This window comes from Macaca fascicularis, chromosome 5, assembly GCF_037993035.2.
Source record: "Macaca fascicularis isolate 582-1 chromosome 5, T2T-MFA8v1.1".
Taxonomy (NCBI): domain Eukaryota; kingdom Metazoa; phylum Chordata; class Mammalia; order Primates; family Cercopithecidae; genus Macaca; species Macaca fascicularis.
In genome coordinates this window covers 161321657-161340858 of record NC_088379.1, presented here as the reverse complement: position 1 = coordinate 161340858, position 19202 = coordinate 161321657, and positions in this window count along the sequence as shown.

The following is a 19202-nucleotide window of genomic DNA, read 5'->3' as shown; positions in this document are numbered from 1 at the left end:
AAATTTAACAAAAAAAATCTAGGTGAGAAAAACATTTTTTAATTCTCAAAATACTCATGACTAGACAAATATAATAGTTAGATAGACTAGAAAGTCCAGAACTATGCTCAAATACATATGATAATTTAATATGTGACAAACTGGCATCATGACTCACTCAGGTAAAGATTGGCTTATTAATAAATGGCAGTGGGACAGCCAGGTAGCCATTTCTAAAAAGTTAAAATAATCGATATCTCAAATCATACAGAAGAATTAACTGGAAATGAATTAGGTGTCAAAATGTAAAAATAATGAAGCCACGTACTAGGAGAAAAGATTGGTGAATTTATCTTTGATCTCAGTGTGGGAAAAGCCTTTGTAACTGTGATTTAAAATCCAAAGGGAATAAAAGAAAAGATTGTTATATTGATAATATAAAACAAAGACTTTTGCATGACAAAATATCTTTAAAAATTACAAATGACTAACTTATAGAGATTATTTATAACACAGGCAGGGGGCAAATCAATATCCCTGTAAAAGTAAAGAGACAAAGAACTAAAAATCTGGAAAAAAAAAAAAAAGAAAAACATATAAACAGAAATTGTCTTTAAATATATAAAAAATATTGAAGTTATTTATAGTTAATGAAATAAGATAATGCTGAGATACTATTTATCACATATCTGATATATAAGAATTATATATATTATGATATATATTAATTATGTATATTTATAAATACATTACGTATATACACACATTATTCTTTTTTTTTTAATTTTTTTATTTTTTTTATTTTTTTGAGATGCAGTCTCGCTCTGTCGCCCAGGCTGGAGTGCAGTGGCACCATCTCGGCTCACTGCAAGCTCCGCCTCCCGGGTTCACACCATTCTCCTGCCTCAGCCTCCCATGTAGCTAGGACTACAGGTGCCCGCCACCGCACCCGGCTAATTTTTTGTATTTTTAGTAGACACAGGGTTTCACCGTGTTAGCCAGGATGGTCTCGATCTCCTGACCTCGTGATCCACCCGTCTTGGCCTCCCACAGTGCTGGGATGATAGGCGTGAGCCACCACGACTGGCCACACATAATTCTTTAATGTGGTTGTGGGAAAACACGAACTCTGTTATATTACTAATAAAAATGCGAATTGATAAAATTCATCTGTAGGAAAACTTGACAATACTTAGCAAACTACATATGCACTTACCTTTTAACCCAGAAATTCCTAGGAATGTACACTAAATGTATACTTCCAAAAATAAGAAAATATATGTGTACAGGGTTTTTTATTTGCAGCACTTTTTGCAATTTTAAAGTATTAGAAACAAGGTAAATACTTACGTATAGGAAAATGATTACTACATCCAAAAGGTAAAGTATCATGCAACTGCATAAAAAAATAAGAAAGGTCTCGGTGAACTGATTGGGAGTCATTTGTATGGCATGCTGTTAAGTTTAAAAAGCAAATTATAAATAAAACTGTATAGTTTGCTATCTTTCATATAAGAAAGAAGGGGCTATAGGAAAATACACACATACCTGCCCATTTTTGCAAAATAAATACAGAAAAGATAAACCAGGAATAAAGTGATTGTTTATCTCCAGGAGGTGAGTGAGAAATCGTTGGAGAGAGAAAAGCAATAGGAACATGTATGAGAAGGGAGTGACATTCTTCTAAGTATATCTATCTATATGTCTCGATTCTTAAATATATAGCAATGTTTAATAGGCATGCTAACTACTCAAAAAGTAGACAAATGAATTGGCATCTATATAGAGGGAACCTATACGGAATAGGGGCACTAACAAATTAATCTAACTGAATTGCAAATGAATAATCTAATTACCCTGATGAAATGTAGAAGAAAAGAACTAACCCAGTAATTTAGAAAACACCGCCTACTAACTGTTTAGCTAAAGACAAAACAGAACTGTCCATACCTGCTCTAATTTAGTTAGTAGATGTGTTTCTTACACAAGTATGATTTAGCAATTCTGGAACTATGTAGTGTGCATGCTACAATTGAAAATATAGTTATATATATTTCATATATTGGAGGTGAGATTCTTACTCCTGGAGGAAAAAAATTGAAAATTAGGAGAGGGGAAAACTAAAACACTGTGGTTATTGATTGGAATCAGAGTTTTCAGTATAAACTCGTGGTTTTGATAACTATAAAGATAGTATTTTAGTCTATTTTCTGTCACTATATTAGAATACTACAGAGTGGGTCACTCATAAAAGAAAAGTTTATTTTGTTCATGGTTTTGGAGGCTATAGAGTCCAAGTGTATTATGTGACATCTGGTGAAGGCCTCCTTGTTTCATCATAACACAGGGAAGGACATCACACAGCAAGAGAGCAAGAGGGTGTCAGTCATATCTCTTTTCCTCTTCTTATAAAGCCACCAGTCCCACCATGGGGTCCCACCCTGATGACCTTATCTAATCCTATTTACCCTTTGAAGATCCCAACTCCAAGTGCTCTATAAACTTGGGGACTAGGTTTCCAACACATGAAGTTTGGGGGACACATTCAAACCATAGCCAATAGGTACGGAAATATAAATATCAGTATAGGCCTGGGTTAGCATGTGTACATATGTTCCATACTCTGTCAGATTAAAAGGACAACCAGTAGCAATGAGTACATCTAAAGCCCAGATCTCAGAAGTATTTAATAAGGAATGGGGGCTTGTAAGAGGACTCAGATGCCATGTGGAAAGAGCTCCAGTGCCAAAACTGGGACAATTTGAGAAAATTAATGCTGATTATCTTGGATTTTAACACATAATAGCATAAATATATGAGTCTATTTGGATATAAACAGAAAACTGAATGATTATAAAAATGGAAGATAATAACTATTTATTTCTTACAGAAGAATTACAATTAATAAAATGTTGAAGGAAAGAGGAAGATGGAAAGTCACGACGAGAAAAACGCCATAGTAATAATTGTGGCACACAATTATGGATGTTAAAATGTGTGGTCAAAATTTTGAGGAGAAATAGGATGTTAAACATAGTCCCAAAGGTATACCTCCAGAAGATGTTTATATAAAAAATAATCATAACTTTGCTATGGAAAAATGCAGCAGACACAACTTTAACCAAATGAACAAAGTTTGCATCACCACTTTTGAGAAATATTGCCATCATGACCCTTGTGATATGATACTCTGAGAAGCACAAGATATCATGTTTGTGAAACTCTTGCTAAAAAATGCATAACTTCATTTTCATAATGAGAAAGCATTGGAGAAATCCAAACTGAAGGACTCATTAGTACTCTTCAAAATGTCAATGTCACAAACATAAGGAAAGACTACAGAATTGTTATGGGTTGGAAGAGACAAAGAACAAATAGAAACAAAATGAAACTGGATTTTGCATATGATCCTGGAAGAGAAAAAGTTCATTGGGTGGGGGGAAAAAACGAGAAGTCCAAATAAGGTCAGTTCTGTACTTTAGTTAAGAGTAATGTAACAGGGTTAATTATGAAGGTCTTGCCAAAAAATGCATACCTTCATTTTCATCATGAGAAACCATGAGGCAAACCAAAACTAAGGGACATTCTACAGAGTAGCTCATTAGTACTCTTCAATTAAATGGCTCATTAGTACTCTTCATTGGAATGGCAATTACCGAAAAGACAAAAGACTACTAGTGTTTATGAGGATGTAGAGATATGTGTCATAATCTGACAATGGTAATGCAAAATGCTTATCTCAGGAAAGGCTGGGTAAGAAGTATATGAGAACTCTCTGTACTATTTGTGCACATTTTCTGTAAGTCTAAAATTAGTTGACTATAAAAGTTAAAAAAGAAACACTTCAAAAAACCCCAAAACCCATTATTAATAAATTATTGAGATACTTTCTTTCTTAATGGTGTTTTCTTACAGCAAGGGAGTGTGTGATATTTCTATCAATGTTATTTTCTTCATAAATCAGACCAATTTTTTCCAGGTCAGTTAGGCTATACTTTTCCTGGGCCCCCCAGTTATTCCTCACAATCAATACAGAAAATAATCTCTCTACAGTTTACATGTATGTCCCTGCAACTTGCCGTTAGTATCATCAACATTATACAATTTGGGGTTTTATAAAAACAATTTTTTTCACAAAATATAAAAGCATTTGTTGGTGGTGGTTGCTTTGTAAGTCTTTATTCTTGTAATTCAACTCACTTTCCTATATAAGCAAAAGATAAGTATTTTGACTTGCGGCCATATAAGCATTTATTTCTTTAGGATTTCACTCAATTAAATTACTAGTATCTGTGTTATGATGTCCATTTAAGTCCCACTCCTTAAGACATTTGAATCAATTAAAGACTTAAACTTAAGATCTGGAATTGTAAAACTTTTAGAAGAAAACATAGGGGAAAAGCTTCTTGAAATTGGTATGAGCAATGATTTTGCAGTATGAGCAATGATTTTTTTGGGTATGACCCCAAAAGCACAGGCAACAAAAGCAAAAAATAGACAAATGGGATTCCATGAACTAAAAGGCTTCTGCACAGTAAAGGAAAGAATGAACAGAGTGATGAGACAACCTATGGAGGGGAAGAAAATATTTGCAAACCACACACCTGTTAAGGGGTTAATGCCCAAAATACATAAGGCACTCAAACAACTCAAAAGTGAAAAACAAACAAACAAACAAATCCAATTAAAAAATTGGCAAAGAAGCTACATAAACATTCCTTAAAAGAAGATATACAAATGGCCAACGGGTTTTTAAAAAATGCTCAATACTTGTTCATGAGGGTATGGCTTAAAGGACACCCTTGCAAACTGATGACATGAATGTAAATTAGTACATCCATTATGTGAAACAGTATGTGGGTTTCTCAAAAATATAAAAACAGAACTACCATATGATCCAGCAATCCCACTTCTAGGTATATATTGAAAGGAAAAGAAATCTGCATGCCAAAGAGATAGCTGTATTCCAAGATTCATTGCAGCATTATTCACAGTAGACAAGATATGGAAGCAACTTGTATCCATAGACGAATAAGTGGATATAGAAAATGTGGTATACAGTTGATTCTTGACCAACACAGGAGTTAAGGGATTCAATCCTCCATGCAGTTGTAAATCCACATATAACTTTTGACTGCCCAGAAACTTAACTACTAATAACCTACTGTTGACCAGAAGCCTTACCGATAACATAAATTGCAAATTAACATATATTTTGTATGTTTTAAATATATTATGTACTGTATTCTTACAATAAATTAACCTACAGAAAAGAAAATTTTATTAAGAAAATGATAAGGAAGATAAAACATATTTACTATTATTTACTATCCAGTAAGTGGAAGTGAATCATCCTAAAATTCTTTATCCTCATCATCTTCTCATTGACTAGGCTAAGCAGGAGGAAGAGGAAGGACTGGGTTTTATAGTCTCACGGGTAGCAGAGGCAGAAACAAATTCATGTGTTAGTAGACCCATGCAGTTCAAACCCCTGTTCTTCAGTAGTAAACTACGTATATAGATATTTATACATACATATGTGTGTGTGTATATATACTATATATATAAAACAGAATATTCCCCAGTAAAAAAAAAAAAAACAAAAAACCTTGCCATTTGAGACATGATGAACCTGAAGAACATTATGCTAAGTAAAACAACCAGACACAGAAAAAAAATTTTGTATGATCTTATTTATATGCGGAATATTTACAAAGGTCATAAAAGCATAAAAATTCGTAAAGCTAGTAACAGTCATAAAATCAAGCAGCAGAGGGTAGAATATTCATTGTGTGGGAGAGGGGGATGGAATGGGGAGATGTAGGTAAAAGGGTGCAAAGTTTCATTTATACAGGACGAATAAATTCTTGAGATCCTTTGTACAGCATGGTAACTACAGTTAATAATGATGTATTTATACTTGAGAACTCCTAAGAAAGTAAATCTTAAATATTCTCATCACAAAAAAAGATAACTGGGTGAAGTGATGGATATATTAATGAGCTTTATTGTGGTAATCATTTCATGATGTAAATGTGTATATATATATGTGTGTGTGTGTGTGTTTATATACGCATCACATTGTACACTATGGACATATGCCATTTTTATTTTTCAGTTATACCTTGATAAAGCTGGGGGAAAAAAAACAAAACCATAAATTAGAGAAAGCACTAAGCAAGCAGGATAATCAAGAGAGAACTGTGCTTTCTGAGAGATGTGTAATTTTGTCCATGTAAGTGAGTTTAAATTTCTATTAGTACATTAAACCATTTTTTAAAATGTACCAAAGCATGAATATAGAGCTAAGAGTCAATGGTCAGCCATGAAGCCAGAGCCAATTCTACACCAGTGGCATCTGGAATTTAAAAAGGAAAGAAAGAACATGGGAAGTATGTCAGTGTTTAAAACGAAGTCAAAGATTTTCAGATTTTAGTACTGGAAAGGGTCTTAGAGGTTGTCATAGGCAGAAAGATATAGGGTTTTTATTAAAATGTATAAAGAGTTAAAAACAAAAAAGACACTTGTCATGACTGCTTCCATACATATGGTGTGTCTTCTATCACTTTTGGACCTTCTCTCCTTATTGTCTCTTCCACCAGAATGTTAGTGTCAGAACATTCCAGAGGTGTTGAATATGGAAACAGCCACTTTAATGTTCTCTGCTTTATTACATCAAATAGTCTTTTTTCCCTCCATTGTCATTTTAATTCCAGAGATGTAGAGTAATTTGGATGTCTAATTTAGGAAAAGGTATGAACAGCCTTTATTAGTCTTAAGTTGGCAAAGGAAGAGGTGAATTATTACTATGTAAAGGAGTGTTATCTACTTAATTCTCCCTCAGAATTCAAAGTTAAATAAACATTACCAAACAATGATAATACTATGACTATATTATAATATTGGGTCACATTTTGAACTAATTTTGCAGTATTCTGAGTACTTTTAATTATTCTTTATATTTCCAAAGTTGCAATGCAATGCAAAAAACAAACAAACAAACAAACAAACAAAAAACCTGTCATCTATTTATCCTCCTCTCAGTAACTGGTTTTCGTTTTCAAGTAATTCTTGTAGCCACACAATCACCAAGTTTTCTGTCCTACAGCCCACACACTAAGAGCTTCCTGTTATATTTTGCTGCAGAAAGCTCTATCTCTAGTTCCATGAAGAAGCATCACTACTGCTTCAATTCTTCTTCTCTTTCTTTAATGTCTATGCTGCCGATTAATGATTGATTTACTTTAGAAGTGGTGTGGGAAATACCCAAGGATACAAGGAGTTCTTTACCCTAGTTTATTTTGTGCCATTAGAATATAAGGGTAGTTAAACAACTCTTGAAAGAAAGAAAAGATATTCAGTTCTCAGAATATAATTTTTAAAGTTTTACATAGTTTCAGGTGAATGAAAGACTACATTGGGCTTATTCTCAGTCAACCAACAATTTATTAAAATCATGAAAGTTAGTGGCTCTCTTTCCTTGGGACTTGCTAAACTGATATGCTTTCATATGATCCAACAAACCTCTTCTTTGGAAGAAAAGATCTCTTTTCCTGGATCCTGTGCTGATCTATAAACATTATGTGGGACATCACTTCTAAATAACTACCAGATTTGGTGACAAATTCTTGATTCTCATTCTTAAATACTTTGCACGCTTTTATACTTGGTTCACACTGGTACATGCCAACAAAAATTACACAATAATTTTTTCAGTATTTTCTGTAAAGCAATTTTTCTTTTGGTCCTAGATTACTAATTTCCAACCCGCCACAAGAAGAAAATCTTGGCCACATGAATCCCTGGACATCAATAGCCCAGTTTCCAAAGTACAGTTGTGTCTTCAATAAGTGTTTGTTGAATTAATGGACAAATAACATATCTGCTTTCCAAGTTCAATGAGTATCAGCTCTGATACTAACCTTATTTCCTGCAGTGGTAGAAATTGATTCTCCCTCACTAATTTTTCAGTGTATCAGTTATCCTCGCTAGGTTATGCCATAGTAACAAATAGTCTCAAAGTCTCCGTGGGATTCATATATATAAGTTTGTCACATTTGTTATACAATGGCTCAATGCTGTCTGTCACTCAATATTCTCCAATAGGACCCAGGCTAAAGGATATTCTCCAATAGGACCCAGGCTAAGGAATAGCCACTGTACAGGACAGTTTTCTGCGGCACAGCAAAAACAGCAATTGAAGAACCACTTGATATTGTAGAAAACTTCTCTGAAATAGCACACATCATTCCTGATATTTTTTGCCCAAAAACTACTCTTTGCTCAAGACTGACATTCTGTAAGGATGGACTCACTAGGAGAGGAGATACTTTGACAATATTATGATATACCACAGTGGGTCTCTTGATTAAAAAAAAAAAAATTACATTTCTTTCTAGGCACATAAAATGTACTCACTCCCTTTTCAATGGCGTTAACTCAAAAGTCCCATATTCCAGGATACTGTGATCATCTCAACATTGTCTCTGAGTGGATCCTCTTTTTCTGTAGATCCATGAACTATAAAGAGAAATTATCTGCTTACCGTCACACCAACAAAAACAAGAGTTGAACACGTCCAGAAAACCACAATTAACACTCCTTTTCAGTAAGGGGAACAATGAAGGCACAGGGCCATGCCTAATACATAGCACTTCTGTGATCCCACTGGAAAGATAATACAGCCCTGCCTTAAGGTAAGCAATGTTTTTAAATTAAGCTCCATTTCTGCTCTCTGAAAGCAGCTCCTAAATCCATAGTTCTCTATGCTCTTCATTTCACCTTCTGAAGGCTATTATTCGCCTGGCCTGTGGAAGGGGGCATCCCAAAGTCCACTTTAAATCTTGGACAGTTTTCATTCAACAAGTGATTCTTTTGACCGTGATACCATCTCAAAAACTTAGCTGAGTTTTTATCTATGTGAATCCAATCATTTCTATGTGCCTCAATAACCACACTCACAATTCTCTGCAATGTATGACTTAATTACAGGTCTACTAAATTTTTCAAGTTATAGAGAGTCCCATGCATTGCTTTTCTAACTTTGTGTAATGATATTTTATTTCTTTTTCAGTGACAATCTCCCTTTAATATGCTGAAATTAAAATATTGAATTATTGGATTAACACTAATCACATGTCTTGTATTAAAAAGCATAAGAATAGCGAAGAGAGGGGAAAAAAGTAAATAGATAAAAAATAAATACATATAAAAGCAAAGAGGGAAAGCATGTGTCTTCCTTAGTTCTCATTTCTGCAACTGAGCACAAGTTTATAGTCGGAATTTATAACATCTCTTCCACTATCCACTCTTTAACTTCAGGTAGCATCTTAGCTTGAGAAATGATCTCAACTTTCTTACTTTGTTAGGTGGCCTAAACTTTCAATCCTCAAGTGCTGCATCAATATTGGTCTTGCTTTTTTGGCTGTCTGTATTTTACCATTAATTTTTACCACTGGATTTGCATGTATCATTAAGTGTCCTGAGAATCCCCTGAGTTCCAGACACCAGCCAGAATAGCAATCTTTTTTATTGCCTGTTGGCAAAACTATGAACAGAAGTTAGCTATAGGTGATGACATTATGATTGAAATGCATTTTGTGTGTGATTTTACATGCCTTTTCCCCTTTGAGCATATAGAAACTATTTAATTTGAAGAAAAGTGTTTTAAAATAATACACTACTACAGAATGAGTCATCAGTGAAGAGTGAAGAAAATACAATGTTGCAAATATAGTAATTTATCAATCCAGCTCCTCCTCATTGTCCTCACCTCTTGCTAATACTGAGTCTCACTCCACCGCTATGCTGCTCTGTGGACGGTGCATCCTCAGCCCTTCCTGGACCTCACTTCCCACCCAGCCCCAGGCCCTTCCCAGATTTGCTTGGGCTACATAACAAATAGTAGTTTTATTTTCGTATTCAAAAACAATGTTAGACTTGATTTTAGAAAAGTACTTTACTATGAATACCAATTTGAACAAGTAGAAAAGGAAAGTTTTTAAAGAAATTGACATAAGTGAATACATGTATTTTTATCTCATAAATAAGGTTCATAAATGGTAGAGAAAAGTAGCTACTTTATAAATAAAACAAGAATATCAAAAGGACATTGGCAGCAATCTAACTGGGTTACTGGTCATCTATGTGGTAGTGGATCCACATCCTGCATCTACCTTAATAACTTAGACTTAGAGTAGGTTGCTTAACATTTGCACTTCACTTTTACCTTCCGTGAAAATTGAATGGCAACTATACCTGTGCTATGGGGTTTTAAAACATGAATACAAGAGGCTGGGTGTGGTGGCACACACCAGTAGTCCTAGCAACTCAGGAGGCTGAGGTGGGAGGATCTCTTGAGACTAGGAGTTCGAGACCAGCCTGGGCAACATAACAAGACTCCATCTCAAAAAACAAACAAACAAAACAGAAAACCAAATAAAGCAAAAAAAAAAAAAAAAAAGAAATCATGAGAACATTTACACAGATAATAAAAGAGTTCAGAAAACATGACTGCACAAAGTGAGCACTTTACAAATGTTATCTATTGTTAGGTTTGATGATCAAAGTCCGACACCTGCATCTTTTTAGGCATGTAAATTGGTTTGCTCAGGGCTTATTAGTATTCTCTTAGTCACAATACTGTACTCTCTGGATAAAGCATCTCAACATGTTCAAAGAGGAACACTGTGAACATTACTGCTAAACCAGTCCATGATGAAATATTTAAGAGGTTAGATAAAGTGTTCTGGAAAATGGATTTAGAATGCACAGTGGCTTAAGAGCATGATACAAAGTTTCCTTTTCTTCTTTCTAATGCTTGCTGTTTTCTTTCTCAGGATGGAACAGAACTGACCCACTAAGGTCTGTACTGGCTCAAGGGTAGTTGAGCAACAGGTGACATCCCATGTGTCACCATATCAAGGATTGAAATGAAGCTTTATCTTGTGAGCCTGAAGCACGTGTAGACATGGACTAGTTAATGTGCAAGTCCTTTGCTGTTTAGATTGTGCAGATGAAAGACAGGGGTATATAAAGTTTAAGGATTTGGCCAAGGGTTAGTGTTGATTCAGTTTATTTGGCTATTTAACTTTATCAGAAAGATTACCAAATAACTTTTTCCTGTCATCCATCCACAGTCAAATGATAGCACAGAATGATTACTTTTAAAAATGTTTCATTTTCTCCCTTGAGATGCTATTGCAATGCTATTACATAATACATATCCTTAACTCTTCATCAGACTGTAATAAACTTAATTTACAGGTCTTTTTAATTTTTTAATTGAAACAGTTCTTCAACTGTTCCCCTCCTTTGATCCTCAGTAATCATCCAGCCATTCATCTTTATGACCCCAGCCTCACTTTACACTGCCTTGTGGAATTTCAAAATGACACAACCCAGTCTCTTCAGAACATTCAGTTCTGTGGCCAGAGGGCTGCTACTTCCTTTGTTCAAAAAATGTCGGACATTTATTTCAAGTTCCAGTTAAAATTATTCTGTTTTTAAAACTGTTTAGGGAACCGTTACTTTTTGTTCAGACTTGTTTATTTAGTTTCTTTCCTACCAATCCCTTGATTTCTTTGAGGTTTGTATCCAATCTCTCTTTCTAGGGGCTGTAGGTAGCAAAGAGAACTGTATGGTTGAGAGTTCTTACCATATCAAGCTGACTTCTCTCACATTTTTAATGTGCTAATTTTCTGGCTTGGGAAATTAAAGCAAAATAAAATATTTTGTTTCCACTTCTGCTAATCCATTTACATTTCTTTAAATGATATCACATCCAAAGCCCTTTATATCAATAGCTTCAGGACAAGGTCTCAAAATGATGAAGGAGGGAAATAAGGGGGAAAATAAAGTGAAAATACTGTTAAACAAACAAAAACCTTCAGAGGAGAAGGAAGAAGACAGGTAGGGAAAAGGAGAAATATCCTTCATACTTTCCCACAAAGTGGCTTTAATAACAAATACATCATAGTAATGCTAACAATAGCTACACCAAAGCTGAATGACAAACAACATCTAAAACTCAGGATTAACTTAAAAGTGATGTTAATAATTGCTATTTCGAAGCCACAGTAGAGTGGTGATATGGTTTGGCTCCCTGTCTCCACTCAAATCTCATGCTGAGTTGTAATTCCCAGTGTTGGGGTAGGAACCAGGTGGGAGGTGACTGGATCATGGGGGTGAATTTCCCTAATGCTGCTCTCATGATCATGAGTGAGTTCTCATGAGACCTGATGGTTTAAAAGTTTGTGGCACTTCCGCTTTCACTCTCTCTCCTGCTCCACCGCAGTAAGACATGTTTGCTTCCTCTTTGCCTTCTGCCATGATTGTGATGCAAAATTTTTTCTCCTTACCTCAGTTAATCTGAGTTCTTGTCTCATAACCAGGAAGAACTAGGCACACAGGCACATTGAAGGGTGAGGAGGATGGAATTTATTTAAGTGAAAGGAAAGGTCTCAGCGAAGAGAGGGGATTCTGCAAGCAGTTTTCCACCTCACAAATTGAATACCAGGGGAACCACACACAAGTTGAAGAGACTAGGCTTCTCCCCTGCATAAGTCATGAATTCCTGGTGGCTCCACACCATTCCCCCAATGCACGTGGGTCTCCTGTGCAAGCCCAGACATGCTCCCTGTATAGGTTCCCTTATCTGCACAAAACATCTGATATAAACATTTGTGGGGTATCAGAGATTCTCCAGTGAATCTTTCCTGTCTGCCTAGCTCTTTGTTGGCCTCCTGCCTCTATCAACTGTAAGTTTTCTATGGACCCCAAACATGCGTCCTTTTAAGCCTGTAGAACTGTGAGTCAATCAAACCTCTTTTCTTCATAAATTACCCAGGTCTCAAGTAGTTCATTATAGCAGTGTGCAAATGAAATAATACAGAAAATTATTACCAGGAAAGTGGGGGCATTCCCATAAAGATACCTGAAAATGTGGAAGCAACTTTGGAACTGGAGAATAGGCAGAGATTGGGACAGTTTGGAAGGCTCAGAAGAAGACTGGGAGATGTGGGAAAGCTTGGAACTTCCTAGAGACTTGTTGAATGGTTTTGACGAAAATGCTGATAGTGTATGGACACAGAAGTCCAGGCTGAGGTGGTCTCAGATGGAGAAGAGGAATTTGTTGGGAACTGGAGAAAATATCACTCTTGCTGTGCTTTAGAAAAGAAGTTGATGACATTTTGCCCCTGCCCTGGAGATCTGTGGACTTTGAACTTGAGAGAGATTATTTAGGGTATCTGGCTGAAGAAATTTCTAAACAGCAAAGCATTCAATATGTAACCCAGCTGTTTTTAAAATTATACACTCATATGCATGAACAAAGAAATTATCTAAAACTGGAACTTATATTTAAAAGAAAAACAGAGCATAAAAGTTTAAAAAATATGTAGCCTGGCCATGTAGTAGAAAAGAAAAACCCATTTTCTGGAGAGAAATTCAAGACTGCTGCAGAAATTTGCATAAGTAAAAAGGATCATAATTTTCATAGCCAAGCAAATGGGGAAAATGTCTTCAGGGCATTTCAGAGAGCTTCATGGAAGCCCCTTTCATAATAAGTCCAGAAGTGGAGAAGGGAAAAATGGTTTTGTGGGCCAGGTCCAGTGCTCAAATACTCTCCTCAGGCAGCCTCTAGACATGGTGCTCTCATCCCAGATGCTCCAGCTCCAACCATGGCTAAAAAGGGCCATGGTATAGCTTGGGCTGTGGCTTCACAGGGTGCCAGCCCTAAGCCATGGTGGGTTGCATGTGATGTTGGGTCTGCAGGTACAGAGAAGACAAGAACCATGGTTTGGAAACTCTGCCTAGATTTCAGAGAATATATGAAAATGCCTGCATGTCCAGGCAGAATTCTGATGCAGAGGCAGAGCTCTCATAGAGAACCTCTATCGGGGCAGTTCAGAGGGGAAACGTGAGGTTGGAGCCCCCACAAAAAGCTCACACTGGAGCACTGCCTAGTGGAGTTGTGAGAAGAGGCCCACTGTCCTCCAGATTCCAGAATTCTAGAGCCACCAACAGCTTGCACCATGCACCTGGAAAAGCTGCAGGCACTCAATGTCAGCCAATGAAAGCAACTGTGGTGGTTGTACCCGGCAAAGCCCAAGGCCTTGGGAGTCCACCTTTTGCATCAGAAGGCCCTGGATGTGAGACACGGAGTCAAAGGAGATTATTTTGAAGCTTTGAGATTTAATGACTGCCCTGCTGGGTTTCAGACTTGCATGGGGCCTGTAACCCCTTCTTTTTGGCCAAATTATCCCATTTGAAATGGGAGCACTTACCAAATGCCTATGCCTCCATTGTATCTTGAGAATAACTAACTTGTTTTTCATTTTCCAGGCTCATAGGCAGAAAGTACTTGTCTTGTCTCAGATGAGACTTTGGACACAGACTTTTGGGTTCATGGTAAAATGAGTTAAGACCTTGGGGGACTGTTGTAAAGGCATGATTGTGTTTTGAAATGTCAGAAGGACATGAGACTTGGGAGGGGTCGGGGCAGAATGATGTAGTTTCCCTCTGTGTCTTCACCCAAATTTCATATTGAACTGTAATATACAATGTTGGGGGAGTGATCTAGTGGGAGATAATTGAGTCTTGGGGGTGGATTTCTCCCATGCGGTTCTCATGATAGTGAGTGAGTTCCCACAAGATCTGATGATTTAAAAGTGTGCGTCACCTTTCCCCTCACTCTCTTTCTCCCGCTCCACTATGGTAAGATGTGCTTGCTTCCTTTTTGCTTTCTGCCATGATTGTAAGTTTCCTGAGGCAACCCAGTCATACTCCCTATTAAGCCCATGGAATTGTCAGTTAAGCAAACCTCTTTTCTTCATAAATTACCCAGTCTCAGGTAACTACCTCATTATAGCAGTGTGTGAACAGACTAATACAAATGGAAAATAAAACCCATAAATGCTTTATTTATTAGTAGCATTTCCAATTAGTACATGTAAAGAATGATGGGAATAGAAAATGATTTTTTTGGACTATAGCTCAGTAATAATTTTTTCTGGAAAGTACCATCAATAATGCCAAAATTGTGTTGCCAAAGTATAATGAAAAATAGGACATTTCCATAGTAGCAAAGAATCTCACCATAAAATACTTTAATTATAGAAAACAAAAAAACTGTAACTCCGTAGTGTAGAATCCTGACATCTATTACTTTACTAAAGTTTTCAGTTGACATGTACCAGTAGTGAGACATATAAATATTATATACCTTCTAATATGATGCACTCAGAAGAACACAGCATTACTTATGATTATGCAAAAAGGTACAAGTTAAACTTAAACATGAGGAAATATCAGACAATTTTGAGGAACTGTACACAAAATTACTGGCAAATATTCTTCCAAAGTGTTAAGGTCATGAAAGACAAGAAGGCTATGTTACTATCACAGGTTTGGAAAATATTAAAAAGACCTGATAACTAGCAATAATGTGCAATCTTGGACTAAATCTTGACCACAAAAAGGACATCAGTGAGATAAATGATAAAATTTGAATAAGGTATATAGATTAGTTAATACCTTATCACTGTTAATTTCCTGACTCTTGATAACTGTACTATGGTTTAAAAGCTATTAACATTTGGAGAAGCAGGATAACAAATTTGTCGAAGTTATTTTAAATATTTTTTAACCTTTTTCTAAGTTTAAAATTATTTCAAAATAAATTCTTTTAAAAAACGAGAATAATGAAGAGACCACATTTTATAAGCACGCATGATCCTCAGAATTAGAAGGCTTAAAAATAAATTCAGAATCTCCAAATAAATTTCAGAAAGGACCCATTCTTATTTTATTATTTACAAAGTAAATAGATGTGCAGCCAGCAAAGAATGAGCTCTTTTGGTGTATGTTTAACTAAAGAAGATTATGAAGTGTGTGTGGAGCTATAATGGTCTCAGATGACACTTGCTGAACTTTCTATGTTTATTTTGAGGTTTGTTTTTTTTTCTGCATCTAACACCAAATTTGATTTTTAACAATTTATTTTCATCCCAGAAGAAAAGAAAATATCCATTTTTAAATAAATAACAAACCAACATGATAACACTTACCTGTCGTTTAATCTCTTTCTAGAATAGAAAACACACATACGTGAACACACATGCACACCCCAAATATCCAGTTGTATGATATGCAAACTAAATTATGAAAGCTGTACCACTAGGATTTTTCAATAAGACTGACTTAAACTGAGGATACCAAGCTATCACTCAGGAAAATACTATAAATAGTTATAACAGTTGTTAATTATTGCCAAAACAGAAAAATTTAAATGATAAAAAATCCTACAGTGAAGTTATGACCATAACTTAGTTCTTTATAAGTAATCTGTTTCTAGGAAATCTCTTTGGGCTATTTCTTAAACCTAATTTTGTTTGTTTTTAGTTTGGGCAGAGAGATTCAGATTTTATAAGAGTAAGTAAAATAATCCTGAAACGTTTATCTGGAGTGGCAGAGTTAAGATGGACACTCATTCTTTTGATGCTTTTTTAAATCTATATCCTCTCTGTTGCATCTGAAGAAATGCCAGGCCAATTTCAGATCCTGGTGGCTTTCACTTCCTTTCTTATAGAATACTCTCTCTTGAAGTTTAGGCAAACATATAAGAAAGTAACTACCCACTGAGGAGATAATGTAGAGAAACCATGAGAATACATAGAGAGGGAGAATGGACCAACTCAGCACAACCTTTAAATCATGCTCATGAACATGTCAGACATGGAAATACAGCCTTTTCTGGACCGTGCAGATTAGCCCAGCTGCCAGCTGAATATCACCCAGTGACCACTCTTAAGTCACTCTTAAGTCAACTCTTAGAGCAGAAGAATCAGTCAGCTGAGTCTTACTCAAGTTATTGACCCACATATCTTGATTGTAAAGGATAATTGCTTTAATCCATTAGTTTTAGGGTGGTTTGCTATGCAGAAATAGATAAACAGAAGACATGGATGTGAGGAATCCTGTTTGGTGGGTGCGGCAAGGGCTGCAGCTATCTATCCCACTCTCACTTCACCCTTAAAATCTGAATCTCAAATGTGTGGTGGCTATGTCCAGTTTAATGACTATAACTCTTTCTAGCCTCCCTTGAAAGTCTGTGTGGTCAAGTGACAAAGGTCTGCCCAGAGACATAAATGGAAATGATGTTTACACACACTGAAAAATATCTTTTAACTGTTTTCTCCTTCTTTCTTCTCTGGACCAAAATGTGGATATAGTCATTTGTGCTATGGCCATTATCTTGGACCCTGAAGAAGAAAGAAGCCTTCACGCTTGAAAATTTCGAGCTTAGTACTGTAAGGATCTTGAAATTTTGTGACTTTGAGAAGTTACTGAACTTATTTTTCATGAGCAAAAAGTACATATTGTATGAGCCACTGGTGCTCAAACTTTTTTCTATATGAAGCCAAGACTAATGAATTAATGGGTAATTAAACAAGCAGGATAATGGGGCAGGACATGATTTATTTCCAGCAATTTTAGCAAGAGAGAAATAAAGTAATAAGACTCATTTTGTTGCACTTTGCTCTGTTGTGTTTTGCATATATTGTATTTTTTACAAATTGAGAGTTTGTGTCAACTCTGCATTCAGAAAGTCTATGGGGGCACCATTTTTCCAACACTATGTGCTTTGTGTCTCTATGTCACATTTTGATAATTCTCATAGTAGTTCCAATTTTTCATTTACTTTATATCTATTATGCTGATCTATGATCAGTGAACTTTGATGTTGCTCTTGTGACTATTTTGGGCAACATGAATCATGCCCATATAAGAGAGCAAACTCAACTGTTGTGTGTGTTCTACCCCAAGTACCAGCCGTTCCCCCATTACTCTGCCTCTCCTCCAGCATCCCTTTTCCCTGAGACACAGAATATTGTAACTAGGTCAATCAATAACCCTATAGTAGCCTCTAAGTGTACGGGTTAAAGGAAGAGTAGCGTGTATCTCACTTTAAATCAGAAGTTAGAAATGATTAAGCTTACTGAGGAAGGCATGTTGAAGCTGAAATAGGCTGAAGTCTAGGCCTCTTGCACCAAACAGTTAGCTAAGTTGTGAATGCAAAGGAAAAATTCTTGAAAGAAACTAAATGTACTACTCCAGTGAATACATATATGATAAGAAAGCAAATCAGCTCTATTGTCAATGTGGAAAAAGTTGAGTGGTCTGGATAGAAGAATCAACCAGCCACAACATTCCCTGAAGCAAAAGCCTAATTAGCAAGGCTGTAATTCTTAATTCTATAAAGACTGTCAGAAGTGAGGAAGCTTCAGAAGGAAAGTTGGAAGCTAACAGGGATTCTTTCATGAGGTTTAAGGAAAGAAGCCACCTCCTTAACATAAGATTGCGAAGTAAAGCAGCAAGTACTGAGAGATAAGCTGCAGTAAGTTATTCAGATGATCTACCTAAGATAATTGTTAGAGGTGACTACACTAAAAAAACAAAAATAAAAAACAAACATATTTTCCATGTAGATGAAATTGCCTTATATTGCAGTAAGATGTCATCTAGGACTATCAAGGCTAGAGAAGAGGAGTCAATGCCTGGCTTCAAAGCTTCAAAGGACAGGCTGGCTCTTTTTTTAGGGGTTCAATGTAGCTGGTTATCTTAAGTTGAAGTCAGTGTTCATTTATCTTTTCAAAAATGCCGAGGCACTTATGCATTATCCTAAATCTACTCTGTCTGTTCTCCATAAATAAATGAACAAAGCTTGGATGACAGCACATATGTTTATGGCATAGTTTACTGAATAATTTAAAGCCCACTGTTGAGACCTGCTTCTCAGGAAAAAAAAAAAAAGATTTTTCTCAAAATACTGGTGTTCAGTGATAATGCACTTGAAAACTTTGATGGAGATATACAGGGAGATTAATGTTGCTTTTATGCCTTGTAACACAACATCCATTCTGCAGCCCATGGATCAAGGATTTATTTCAAGTCTTACTAATTAAGAAATACATTTTGTAAGTCCACAGCTGCCATAGATAGTGATTTCTCTGATGGATCTGGGCAGAGTAAATTGAAAACCATCTGGGAAGGATTTACCATTTTAGATGCCGTTAAAAACATTCTTGATTCATGGAAGGAGGTCAAATTATCAACAATAACAGGGTTTTGGAAGAAGTTGATTCCAACCTTCATAGATGACTTTGAGGGGTTTAAGACATCAGGAAGTAACTGCAGATATGATGGAAAGAGCAAAAGAACTA